Source organism: Arvicola amphibius, chromosome 5 (genome assembly GCF_903992535.2).
Source record: "Arvicola amphibius chromosome 5, mArvAmp1.2, whole genome shotgun sequence".
NCBI classification, from domain to species: Eukaryota; Metazoa; Chordata; class Mammalia; order Rodentia; family Cricetidae; genus Arvicola; species Arvicola amphibius.
In genome coordinates this window covers 149373277-149386739 of record NC_052051.1, presented here as the reverse complement: position 1 = coordinate 149386739, position 13463 = coordinate 149373277, and the positions used below count along the sequence as shown (strand labels likewise).

Sequence of the window (13463 nt, the reverse complement as noted above, 5' to 3'; positions counted from 1 at the left end):
AAATTATAAATAATAATAAAGGATCCAGGTATAGTGATAAATACCAACTCTCTGCTACTAGGGAGGCTACAAAAGATGATCTCTTAAATCCACAAGTTTAAGACCAGCCTAGTGCAACACAGCTATAAGTCCCCATGCTTCCCCTTAAAAATAAGTGAATTTTTTTAAAAAAAGAAAAAGGGCTCATAAGAATAGGGAGATTAGGTAAGGAAAAGGGAACCTATCTCATAGGTGAAAAATGACAAATAGTAATTGTAAATAACTTAGGAACTGTTAACTCTAGATCAGCTGTAGTCCCAGGAGGCTAAGAAACAGCAGGCTAACCCACAAGCTGAAACTGGGGGTCAGGAGGGAGGGAGAAGATAAAACTGACAGGGCCAGATGAGATCCTTCAAGTAACTCCCAAACCTCTACAGGTTAACTGACTGCTTCTGTCTCACTGTTCTGTGAGTAAAACATGTCCTAGGCTAGGTATCACTGACAGTAAATGAACAAGAACACACTAAGGACTTCCCCAAGCCCTGTCCTCTGTTGGGTCCTGGCCTTTAAACATGAACAGTCAGACTTCTACCTCATTGGTTAGATTCTTAATACTCTTCAATAGGTTATCTATCAACCTCAGAGAAGATATACACACACTAACATTGAGAGCTTACAAACAGCCCACTCAGCTGTCGTCCATAAGACTTAAAGAAGACAAGTATCCCCACATCTCCAGTTTCTCTACAGCTTTGCAGACCCCAACTTCTTGGTGAAGCATAAATACAATCATTGACTACCTGAAGAAAACTGGCAAAAACAAAAAAGGAGCTTCAAGAAAATTGATATTACATAGAGGAGAAAAAAAAATCAATCAAGACAGAGCAGCACAGAGCAACACTGACGCAAAAGCAGCATGCACTCCGAGGGAGCACAAAGGAGAACTCTCAGTGTAGTAGCTGAGGAAGACAGAACAATCACCCCATCCACCCACACACACAGCAACAGAGTAAAAAATACATGAAAACTCCCCAAAGGTAGAAAACAAAAAGAGCAGAAATGTGAAGAAATAGGTGGAGCAATTCTGAGGTCCAAGGTCCAAACAGTAATTCCAGAAAGACAACAGAGGTAACAGAGGGGAAGGTGCCAAAGAAACCAAGGAAAATCTCCAAACTAGAGCATAGATGCCTCCACATGAAAGAGGCCATCACAACTGAAGTACAGCAAAGGGTCAAAGCCCACCTTAGCTATAGTTGATGACAGGGAAACCTCACAATGTTGAGGGCAAAGCTGTAAGTTGAGGGATGAAAAAAAAGGCCATACAGATCAAAGGACGAGAATGGCTCTGGTTTTCCCAACACAGCACTAAGTTAACTGAACAATTACTCTCAATCTAATTTCTATTCTCCCAGAAATGAGGTGACTCTCACTGTGTTCTGATTTAGTGGTGATCAGTGCTACTGAGTGTATTTTCAAATGCCTCTGTCCATCTGTACATCTTCAGAGAAATGTCCATTTGAGTCCTTTTACCCATTTAATTCTTTTGTTCTAGAACTCTTTAAATAAACACTCTGGACACTAAACCTTTATAAGATATACTACTTCCAAATATAATCTCTCATTTTGAGGATTATCTTCACATTTTATTTTCTTTAATGCACAAAAGTTCATAAAGTTCCAACTCCCCTTTTCTGTTCGTGCATGTACCTTTGGTGAATTCATAAACCATGCCATGTCTCATATTAATGAGCTCTAACTTGTCACTCTTTTCCCTTCCAATTACTTGTACTTCTGGAAGCATTTCTTTGTAATTAACTGTTACGGAGTAGTAAAAACACTGAGGCATTCTACATTTTATGTTTTGCACTGTTAGAAATCTAACACTGTGTATCCTATCCTTATAGTCAATCACAATTCAGATGAACCATCTTAAGAGCTGTTGAGCCACACACAGTTAAAGGCTATCATGCCAGACAGAATAGCTCCAAAATATGTAAGAAACTAGTAATAATAGGGACATTTCTGCAAAGCAAAACTACATGTAGGAGATGAGAGAAATTACTTTGCACTTCAATTTCCTATATTGTTGCTTTTGATTTGTGTACTATATGTATAACTATTACCTATGCAGAAATTATTAAACTACCCTTCCCTAAGACAGATATTTTTGGCCCACTACTCTAAGAGGCACAGCTGTACAGGCACTTAACGAGGTAAGGATCTGCTGTCACACTGTTTCTAGTATCAAAAAACTAAAAACAACTTAAATGCCCAGCAAAAGAGTAAAGATACTTGCCACCTCTGGGCATTAGTGGCCCACATCTTAAATCCCAGCACTTGGGAGGCAGAGGCAGGCAAATCTCTGTGAGATCGAAGGCAGCCTGGTCTACAGAGTTAGTTTCTGGACAGTTAGGGCTGTTACACAAAGAAACCCTGTCTCGAAAAAAAACAAAAAGAAAACAAAAAGGGTACTTGCCACCAAGCCTGATGACCTGAGATAATCCCCAAAATACTTATGTTGAAGAACCAATTTCTATAAGCTGTCTTGTGACCTCCAAAAGGACACCATGATATGTGCATGCACAAGTGTGAATGTGAACACAACACACACAACATGTAAAATGTATAAAATCTGAATGCTAACATAACCAGAACAAAAGGCATTTATCATGTACTGACATAAAACAATCTATGAGATGAACTTCCAAGTATAATATTTGACCACAATGTGCTAAAAGGCAGTATTTGTCCAAGTGTGCCTGTGGGTGAACAAAAGCTTGGTAGCACTATTTGCCTTTGCAAAGGCAGGTGAGTGGCAAAGGCTTATGTATCCTCTGAAGCAGATGTTTCAATAAACCAGAAGCTTGACTTTTGACTTACTTTTCCTACAATCACCATCTCTCCCTTTCTCAACTAAACACATGAGAAACTATGTAGTCTATTTTATCTGACACTGCTGTGTGTTTAAAGTGGAAGAAATGGTCCTAACCTGTGTCTGTACTAGCATATTTGCATGTCACCACAGGAAACCAAGAGTGGGCATGATCACACATACCTTTGATCCCAGCACTAAAAGGCTGAGTCAGGAAGATCTCAAGTTCCTCTCCTGGACTACACAAGGTGACCTTGTCTGGGAAAAGTAAACAACCAAACAAATCAAACAGTATTTGGATAAAATAGTTCATTCTGGCAAACGATGATGAAACTAGCACAACCATTTGAGAAAAAGACTATGAAACTTGACATTTCATCTAAGAGAATAGGAGAAAATCTGGCAAGAAAAATCCTTGCCAAAAGCTCAAATGGAGAACAGAAGCAGGAGTCAAATACAGAAAGCAAATGCAGGGCTAGAGAGGTAGCTCAGTGATAGAGCACTTGTCTAGGATACAAGAAACTCCAGGTACAGTCCCTGGTGACAGACATACAGACACACACACACACACATACACACACACACAGAGAGAAAGAGAGAGAGAGAGAGAGAGAGAGAGAGAGAGAGAGAGAGAGAACACGAGAGAGAGAGAACACGAGAGAGAACACGAGAGAGAGAGAACACGAGAGAGCGAGCAAATAATATAAACTGTTCTTTCAAATGGCTGAGGAATATAAAGTATTCCCTAATACATACTTGAATTTTTACTTCAACAGAAACCAGAAATGGCGAAGTGGCTCAGTGGGTAAAAGCACTTGCAGCACAAGCATGTGTACCTGAGTTTGCATCCCCAGCACCCATGTAAAAAGGTAGGAGGGGAACAGAGACGGAGCATCACTGGAGCTTGCTGGCTACCAGCTTAAGTATAAAACAGAAAGCTGCAGGTTCAACAGAGACACTATCTAAAAGGACTAAGACAGAGACGGGAAACACCTCATGTCCTTGAGGTTCTGGCCTGTGTGTGTGCACCCCTCCCCCTCCACATACACATCCTACATATAAAAAATAGAAACTGAGGTGGGGTCGTCACTGCAAGCTCAATTACCTTAATTCTTCCTACAGAACCTATAAAAGGTAGAGAGAGAACCAACTCCATAAAACTCTTCTCTGACCTCCACATGAGCACCTTGGCACTCACACCCACATCATACAGCACAATAAATAACAGATTTTTAAGAGAAACTCACAGTTAATTATGTTAACAAAAAAAATTGAAAAGAGAATGATGAATGCCTTATAGGATATCCAACGCTCCAAGGGAAATACTACAAGAATCACTAGTTTAGACTATAGGCAAACACAGTACACTAAACAGAGAAAAACATCACCAATGACCTGAAATTTCTTGTGTTAATCAAAGAAATCACTAGTAAGAAGGCAATAATAAGGATTTTTAAAATTAAAACAGAGTAGAGGATATAGCTCAGGAATGGTGTTTGCTTAGTAGGTTCAAACCTCACCACTACCCCCCAATTAAAATATATATTTTAAAAAATGAAAAGCAGATTCTTTAATTCTCTTAGTAATCAGGTTTCTTCCAAAGTTTTAAACTAGTAAAGAAGAACCTAAGGCAGCCTCACAGAGATGGCAAGTAATGTGCCTTCCAAACAAGAAGAAAACATTCACATGTGCAATTTTATGAACTGTTACAACTAAATGTGTCTGGATCTAACCCCTGAAGCAAGCAGTTAGTTCAATGAATCTACCCCACATAAGGGGTGAGCTCTATGTAGACAAGCTGTTTCATTTAGTTCAGTGAAGCTGACACAGGGAGTGAGTCCTGTGTAGACTACCTGTTCCATGCTGGCCAAATTTACACTTTTAATAGGCTGTGTGGAAGCTGCTTCTCTATCATCAGCTCGTAAGCATCCTAGACCATAAATGCACACCAGCACAAGACTGCACAGGCCCAAATGCAAGTCAGCAAAGTGCCATGTTTTCTTAATGGCCTTTCCAGTCCCAGGTCTATTTTGTCTACTCTTAAAGCATCACCTAGTAGTCCCACATCAATCACGTGGCAGTGCTTGTAGGCTGCAAATTTAACTCAGCACACCTAGAGCAGCTGCTGCCAATACCACTTTCTACAATGGTGAAAGTGGTCTTTGCCTGTGATGTCTAATACAGCAGCCAACACCTATAATATAGCCATCTAAAGTTAGATGAAAATTAACTAAAACAACATAAAATCTAACTTCAGTTCCTCAGCCAAATCATCTGTACTTCAAGTGCTAAACAGGTACCACATCTGACTGCTACCTGACACACACACAGCCCAGGCTTCTATAAAACTCCTGCTCTGCAAGCAAGCTTCAAAGGCCTCTGCGAGCAAGAATGCCCACTCCCCCTTCCTACTATTACTACCAATTTAAAAAATTATTTTGAGTCTTTTCATAGAATATTCTTCCTTCCTGAATACATTAAACCTACAGGTACCCAGCCAAAAAAGAGAAAGAAGTGGGGCTTTGCAGATAACTCAGAGAAACACAGGCCTTCCTTCAGCTGCAACTGCATAAAAGCTACTTACAGACTTTATAGACTTTTGGCCAACAAACTCCACATTTTCAAAGCTTGTACATCTAAAAAACAAAAAAACAGTAATAATTTCACATTAAGCTCCAAATGTTAACAACAAACTTAGAATCTGTTCAGGATTTCTTCGTGGGTACAGCTGTAAAGACAGTGTCTGTAGAGGCCAAGGCTAGAGAGGAAATGGGGGGAATGAGGAGGTGGGGGAGGGCTAACTGAACTAATGATGTGTGAAAGAGTCATATGGAAACCGACTACTTCGTAAGACAATTTAAAAATAAAATAAAAATTTGAAGGGGGGTATCTGCACAGGTAGATAATGCTATTACTGAAAGCCATGCATTATTAAATGAAATAAATCTCCAATGCCAGGCTATAAGATACTTTTCTATTAGTTATTATGAGAGAGATCCCACCTCTACCCCCTCCAACATGTGTGTGTGTACGTATAAGCTATTGCCATATCTCATGGTTAATCACCAGAACTAGATGATTATTACCAAAAATATCACACTTTGATTTAAGCACATAAAGGAATCATGTTATAACTAAGCTGGAAGATTCCCCCTGCCAGCTTTTACAGTACTGAAAGGGAAAGAAAAATCAACTCTTTGATCTAGCTGTAGTCTTTTGAGGTTATCAACCTGCCAAGCAATATGTGCCCACAGGTGCAACAGTGGCATGACTGTTAGGCGAGAACCAACTACTTTCTGACACTGTAAACCTGACAAAAAGCTCTTGACTAGAGAGGTACCAGGTGGTAAGGAAGAACCTACTACTGGTGTTTGCTAAATGGGCAAGGCATCCAACCGCCTTCTACATAATTACAAACTAGCTTCTGCAGTGAGTGGGTGACAGTTAGCATATAGATCATAACCCATCAAAGTGCTCAGAATAAGAGATGTGATGAGTATTCAGCTCTACACAAGACATCTTTATCACTCTCCTCCAAGGCTCAGGGAATATCAATGGTTGAGAAAGCAGAAGAAAAAGAAGGAAGAACAGAAGATGTGAAGGACGGCTGTGAAACACCATTTTCTGGGCATGGGGGCTGCAGCAGTGATGAGCGAGCACACAGCTGCTGTGATACCTGCACGAGACTGGAACCATCCAGAGTCCATTATGGGCAGAGGAAGGGCTCATAAGGTTCCATAGCGATAAGCAGTCAACAGTGCTGGGAGGGGAGTCATATTCCTCAGAGGCACAGTCACTACTAAGTTATCTCTTTTCAAGTAAATAACCCACAACACATGCACATGCAAGCACCTATAATAAATAAAAGAACATCAAAGTAGAAAGGTATCTTTGTTGGGAAGGGGTTTGATGGGAGATGGGGGAAAATAACAGCTAATGGGGGGTCAAAGAATATTATGCTTGTGTAAAACTATGAAGAATATTTTTAAAACAAACATTAAAACATCAAATCCCCAGGCAACTGTACTAAGATTAATAAAATAAGCAAAACTGACTGAGCTGTAGACCACTCACACTGCAGGATGTGAGGGAAGAGGACAGACACAAAAATCACCGTAACACATCTAGCCACCTGGTCAAACTAGAGGCAAGGCCTAAATCCAACTGGACTGACAAAATTTTATTTTCTTAATCAAATTACTGAAGTGAATTAAAAACCGTAGTTAAGGACATAAATCTAGAATCACAGCCAAAGGCATCACCGTTACATTACAAAAAATAACCAAAACTGACCAGTGACAAGCAATCAGTCCTGGTGCATTTTTAATGAAAACAATTAGTTTCATTAGTCAGGCAAGGGTGCTTTACTAAAAGGTCACCAACAATTATTTGACAGAGATTTATAAAATAACCCTGAGGTATGAAGTAGGACCCAAATAAATAACCAAAGTCGCCAGGCATATTGGCTTATACCTGTAATCTCAGCACCTGGTAGGCTGAGTCAGAAGGATTAATGAGTTCAAGGCCAGCCTGAGCTACATAGAAAGTTTGAGGCCAGTTTGAGAAAATCTGATCTACACAGTAAGACCCTATCTCAGGAAGGTTTTTTTTTTTTTTTTCAAAATCAAAGCTAATAAAATGAAGAAACAAGAAACCCTGACCAGAGGTGGGTGCATTGTTCACATTTGCTCTGTCCAGGAAATTTGTAGTATACTGCTTCTCAAAGCCTGAAAGAAAACTCTCACCTAACACCAGCAGGCTAAAGAAAGGATGGACTTCTCTCCAGATCTGACGCTGTATCCCGAAAGTCACCTTTCCTGAGAAAGAGCTCTTGTATACAAGGTACTGTGGATCTTTCATGAAGTCCTTGGCAACAGCACAATACTCTCCGCCCCATCTGTAAACCATGCTGAATAATCATCTAAGTATATTAGTAGTTAATAGGGTGTTTAAAAGGGTTTTCCCCAAACCATATTGAAGTTAACTGATGAACATTTACTGCTAGGCTTTCAGGTCTGGCCCTGCTCTGAATGGCCCCAGACAAGCTAGTCAAGTTTGGGATACTCTTCTGTGTCTTGAAGATTATCTCTACTATCCCCTCCAGGCTGTTATCTGTTTTCTCTTAACAAAGACAGTAAGCTGTAAGTCCCCCATCCTCCTATCTACTCCCCACCACACCCTGTGAAGCCTCCCACACTACCCATCATCTACTAGTTTCAATCTACTGTGGACTTAGATGCCAGATAACTTTGTCAAAAACATTTTAAATAAATACTAACAGGTTCTAACTAAGGACCTGAAAGGATTCCCCTATGATTTAAGATACAAACTTGTACAACTAGGCTGAAGGCCTCATTGTCCAATGTCTGTTTCTCATCCCAATTAATAGGAGGTCGGGGATAACAGTATTAGCAAATCATTTGCATTAAGAGCCCAGATAACTAACTAAAGAACAAGAATGTTAAATTGAGAGACTCCTGTCTCAAAGAATGGTCTCTCTCAGTTCTCTAATTTTATAACAATCTTAAGAGGTAAAAGCTACTTCTTCCACTTTTAGTAAGAAAACCAAGACTTGGGAGTTTAATTTACCCAATACCACAACCGAGAAACCAAATACCAGCCTACTGCTTTTAGTCCAAGCTCCACCGCCAGCCATTCCACTACATGATGATGCTGCCCAATCCCGCATTCTTAGCTTAACTATTTGCATACAATATTCCTTTCACAGGAACCCAAATGACTCAAGTTCCTTTTCTTTCCTTAACCACTCTGTTTAACTAAGGGCAATGGTTAATCAAACTGAGACCAAAGTAAGCTTAGCAACTGTATATATCTGCTCAACAAGCATGTTTCTCAAAGATCAGCCATATCTTCTTCAATTTGAACGAACTGCAAAGTGGCAGATACTACCCCCCACCCCAACAAAGAGATTGTTCTTAGTGACATAGGAGATAATACATCCCATCTACCCTAATGCCATCCTTTACACTTGATAGAAAGCAGTGCAAGCATACTTCAAGAATCTACTATGAATGAATGTATTGAATGCTCAGGCTCAACTTATAAACTCTAACATAATTTACTCTGGGGCCTTGGTCATCAGACAGTTCTTACTTTCCTAATTCCACTTGGGAATACTGGTGTGACTAGCCACAGAAAAAGTTTGTGTGAAAGTGGGCAAGTGTTACTTGTCCAGTAAGACTGATACCAAATTCTTTATATTGTTTCTGACACACCTTTGCAATACTTAGTGAAAAACATTTTGCACTTACAGAAACCAATGGCCTAAAAATGTCTTTTCTGCTTCTACACAGACAAAGCATCCAAAAAGATATGCCTCTCTCCACCCCCTAAAAAGGATTCTTGTCCCAAGAATATGAATAAACCTCCATCTGCCAGACTGCACTATATACAGCTCCTGCGTGCACTACAAAAGCACCTGTATAAAAAAGGCTGCTGCGAACACAGCTTCTGGAATCCAGAGCATTAAGCCAACAGAATCAAAGCCCAGCAAGAAGGGAAACAGGCCCACAAGTTAAATCTGATAGTTTTGACAGAATATAAAAACTCAGAAGGTCCTTATCCACTAGTTCACGCAGCTAAACTGAGTTAGTTTGCTCATGTACATCCTCCGGGTAAGGCCAAGTCCTGAGTAAAAGCTACATTGTTACCTATAGTATCAATTGCTGTCCTCATTCAGTACCACCTCTGTTCACCTGAAGGAAAAGGCTGTGTACAAAACAAGCTCCAATATTCTTACCGAGAGTTCAAACACATAGTCAAGCCTAACAGGCCCCAAACAGGAAATTACTCTGCAGTTTTCCCCAAGACTATTACTTTGTAAACCATACAGATTGCATAGCTGTTTAGTGACGAGCACCTTAGAACCGTGAAAACCAAACTTTGCTGAACACCTACAACATGAAATCACTTGAGATGCAGCTACAATACAGGAAACGCCAATCTCAGTACATTCCTTAGGCCCGGCCAGTGAGCAGCCTTCAACTCATTTAAGTCACTTGGATTTTAACATTAGGCAAGTAAGCAGACACTCTAGAAATGTCCAAAGATCAGAACAATTTTTCTTACCACCTCAGGTAAGTTTATGCAAAAACAAAGAAATTATAAAAATAACAGTATTACTTTATGAATTTAACATAAACATTTGCCAAATGACCTAATAGAAAAAAAATTCCTTATGGAGTTGTTTCATAGTTAAATGGAAGGAAAGGAAAAAAACCCTTAAACTATAATACTTCTTCCATGTCTGGATTCCATCTGCTTCAATAACTCATGAATTGAAACTATTCCAACTTCGTTTTAACTACTTAACACTTCTCTGTAAAGGAGAAAATTGCTTTTTACAGGGATCAAAGTAAACTAATAGGAAAGATATTTCCAGTATGGCAGCAAAGGTATTCTTGTGTTAGGCTCAAGAGAAACATCCTCTCTATCAATGTTAAGGGGTCAGCTGAAATCACAAAAGCTAAAAGGGACTCTGAAAACTGACATATCAGGGTACCACCGTTAAAAAGATGATCTTCAGCTAAGTTTGCCTGATGATTCATTGATTTACAATGTCGTTTTATTAGTTTAGAACATCACCATTTAGAATATTCCAACAAGGCCTGACAATAAGGCGGTAAGCTGTTTCTGAATTATTTTCACCTGGTCATTTTTTATTTTCTTTTAAATTGGTGAACCAACAAACAGGTAGTATTTGCCTTTAAGGGCGAAAGGAAGGAATGACAAAATCAACCTCGATTTTTGTTTTCCTTTTGTTCAGGTTCACAAGGAAACCATAACACGCAAGGGTGAGAAGACAAAAGTACCCAAGGACAGTCTCCCTAAAACAAAATAATCCAAGCACCGATTGTGAAAACCAAGTCTGAAATATGTGCAATCAATTAGCATGCTTCCGAAAGGCGTGTGATTAGAAACTAATAGGCTGTACCCATGGAGCAACTTTCCCAAGTGCGTGGAGGATGAGCCCGGGAGTCTCAGCAACGAGCGTGTTTGTGAGTCCACACTGCGATTCGGGACCCGCGACTGTTACGCGACTGTTAACAAAGACTACAGGAAAGAGGACTGAAGACGAAAAAAAAAAAAAAGGAAAAAGTGGAAGCGAAGCAAAGTACCACACGCCCCTAAGTCGGCTCCCGGGCCCTTCTGCAACGCAAACCGCGAGTGCGGCCCCGCGCTGGGATTGAAGCGGGCCGCAAGCAGGCTGGGCGGGGCGGGGGCTCGCGGCCCTGCCCACGGCGCCGACCCCGGCCCGCGCGCCACGGCCCGCCACACCCCACACGGGCGGCCACGTGACCCGGCCCCGCACACCCCTGCCCGGGAGTCCCGGCGCCCCGGCTTTACCTGCACCCAGCGCCAGGTCCCGCCCCGTCCGAGCCGAGCCTCGGACCTTTTGTTCCTTCCTCTTCCGACGGGCTCCGCGCCGCCGGAGGAGTGGGCGCGCGCAGGCGGAACTGCGCCGCGGGCCCCCGCCCCGCCCCCAGGCCCGCGCTCGCCGAGGCCAGCGGACGGGTGGGGAGGGAGGGAGGACGCCGCCAGCTCCGCTCGGCGCGTCCCCGCGCCCCGGCCTTGCCCGCACCCCGCGCCTCCGCCCTCCCGCCCCGGCCGCGGCCGCCGAGCACCTACCTTCGGGCGGCTCGCACAGCGCTCGCGAGCTGCAGGCTGGCGAGCAGCTCCTCCGCCGCCGCGCGCGGTAGCCCCGCCTCCTTCCCCGAGCCGCGGGCCCCGCCGATTCGCCGGCGCAGCCCCGGGCTGGCACCCTGCCGCCCGCTGATTGGCGCCCGCGGCCGCCCGTTAGGCGTGAGGCACGCCGGCCGAGCGGGACGCGCACGGAAGACGGAGGGAGCACCGCAGGGACGGAAGGAGGCCGGGCGCCGCGGGCAGGGCCGGGGGCCGAGCGGGGCGCGGGCAGGCGCGGGCCGCCGCCTCCCGCCTCCGGCCCGACCGGCGGCACACGCAGCCAATCAGCGAACGGGGAGCCCGGGGTGTGAGCAGCGTGTCGGGGGGCCTGGAATCGGAAGGGAGACGTCGCTCGCTGATTGGTCCCGCCTTCCCCGTCGAGCGTGAGGCGAGGCGCGGCCGGGTGGGGTGGCCCGCCCGCGGTGGCGCTGGAGTTCGTGTCCGGCGCGCTCCCACGGGGCTCGTGGAGACGCGCGGAAGGCCGCGCAGCCTGCCACACCCGCAGACCCCCGCCTCGGCGCCTCTGGGTGGAGCGCCGCGGCGAAGCTCTCGCCCACCTCCGTCGTGAGGCCCGAGTGGACACGTGCTCGGGCCCGGGCCCGCCCCCAGCCCGGTATGAGCCGCTGGGCCCGCAGAGCTCGGCAGAAACCGAGTGCTAGTCGCAGAGGGGCGTGTCCTATGCAAATGAGTGGGCGGAGCCTCGTGGGGGAACGGGGGCAAAAATCCGCGGAGTAGAGAGTTCTTGTCTGAGTGCTTGGGGTTAATGCTGGGCAGCTGATAGGGGCTTTTCTCCAACCCGGACCTTGGGTCCCGAATGCTCACTGTAAAGTGTGAGCCCCTAGAAGTGTACTCTTGGATTTGCTGCCCCTGCTTCATTTTACCTTCACTGTGCCCCTGTTGCTAGGCCCCAACTTTTCACCTTTACCTATGGAAGAAGAAAGTCCCCAAACTTAAGACTGCCCACATCGCTGTAAACAGATTCATCAGTAATCTTGATTTTAACTCAACTCTGGCAGCTGAAAGATTGAGCCCCAGTGTAAAGCACCTGTGTTAGACAGGGAGCATAATAAACCCAAATTTGAAATGCCTCTTTCAGGTTGCTAGTGGTAAAGACAATGCCAGAAGACAGTTTCCTTGAATGTTTGTCGTGCAACCTACCTCTTCATACGCTTCCTGGGAGTTTCAAGTTAATCCAGTAAGCCTCACTAGCAGTACAGAGCAGTCCAGGAACTTGAAGCAGTTACGAGTGAGGGATGTCCTCATATGTGAGGGCATCCCAGAGGAGGAACCTTCATTTGGACCTTGAGTTATTTGGTCATTCCTCGAGATTTACAGGTTTTTTAAATAGGCTTTCAAAATCGCTACCTCTGTTATGGGAGAGTTGGGAAGAGCATCCCAGCTGGTTTTGCATGCAGTGCTAATCCAAATCCAAGGCTTTTGACAAAGTGGAGCTCACTTGCAGTGATAACACCGACTTACATAGTTATGTGCTGATGAAATCATAAATGTAAACATGAAGAGAACAAGACCTGAAACTAAACGAAAATTAAGGATCATTAGCTTCCCTTTGTGGACAAATATTTATGCTAACATGAAATTCCCCTTCACGGAGGGTTTTGGGTGTTTCTTCTGTTTAACAGTTTTAGAGGAAGGCCACATAACCCCGTTTTAATAGTTTGTGGGCCAAGGATGTACTTCACTGGAAGAGCACTTGTCTGGCCCACGCTAGACCCTGGTTTTACCCCCCCCCCCCAGAACCACCAAAATAAAAGTTAAGTTTGAGAGGCACCACTTAAGGAGATCTCTGGTCTCCACCTTCCAAAGCTACCTGGGGGTGTGGTTAAGGCAAATGATGCTCAAGTTGAAAGTAGGAAAACTGGTTCTGGCTTGCAACCCTTCTTTATACTGA

General features: G+C 43.9%; 1 protein-coding gene across 8 annotated transcripts in view; it reads right to left on the bottom strand.

The window, feature by feature from the left end:
- Positions 1-11681, bottom strand: part of Smad2 (SMAD family member 2) — a 62160-nt gene extending 50479 nt beyond the window's left edge. For 2 of the 8 annotated variants that reach the window (XM_038330503.2, XM_038330498.2), the window contains exons 1-2: positions 11501-11681; positions 5436-5487 (exon numbers count right to left, since the gene is read on the bottom strand). The gene's annotated coding sequence lies outside the window, so the exon portion shown is untranslated. Of the gene's footprint in view, positions 1-3034; positions 3110-5435; positions 5488-6527; positions 6704-11218; positions 11273-11500 lie in introns of those variants that run through there. The other 6 variants (XM_038330504.2, XM_038330499.2, XM_038330502.2 and 3 more) reach the window with 5 other exon arrangements.
- Positions 11682-13463: the final 1782 nt, after the last annotated feature.